We start from the raw sequence: 407 nt of genomic DNA on the forward strand, positions 1-407 counted from the left end.
CGCGGGGACCTCCTCGGTGAGTACCGCAGAGCTGGGGCACCAGGGGCCTGCAATGCCTGCAATCAGCTGGTGCCACTAAGGCTAAAAGATACGTCTTTTGTTGTAAATTCTTGCTTAGCTCAGTATTTCAAGTGACAATCACAGGCAGGCAGGAGGCTGAGATGCTAGTGGCAAGATTATGCTTACATGCCCTTTGTGTATTGACGCTACGGGGAAGCCCACGAGTGGTGAAGTAGTGGTGTATGTAACACTGTATTTATTGATAAATCTTTCATTGTAAACTTCTTAAATTAAAAGAACTTTTTAAAAAAGGATTAACTCTTACTAAAGTATAAAAATAATTTGGATTTTTCTTTTGGTTTTTATAGGTTATTGTGAATTTGCTTTCTCTCCACTATTCTTGAATT

This window comes from Talpa europaea (genome assembly GCF_964194135.1).
Source record: "Talpa europaea genome assembly, chromosome: 13".
NCBI classification, from domain to species: Eukaryota; Metazoa; Chordata; class Mammalia; order Eulipotyphla; family Talpidae; genus Talpa; species Talpa europaea.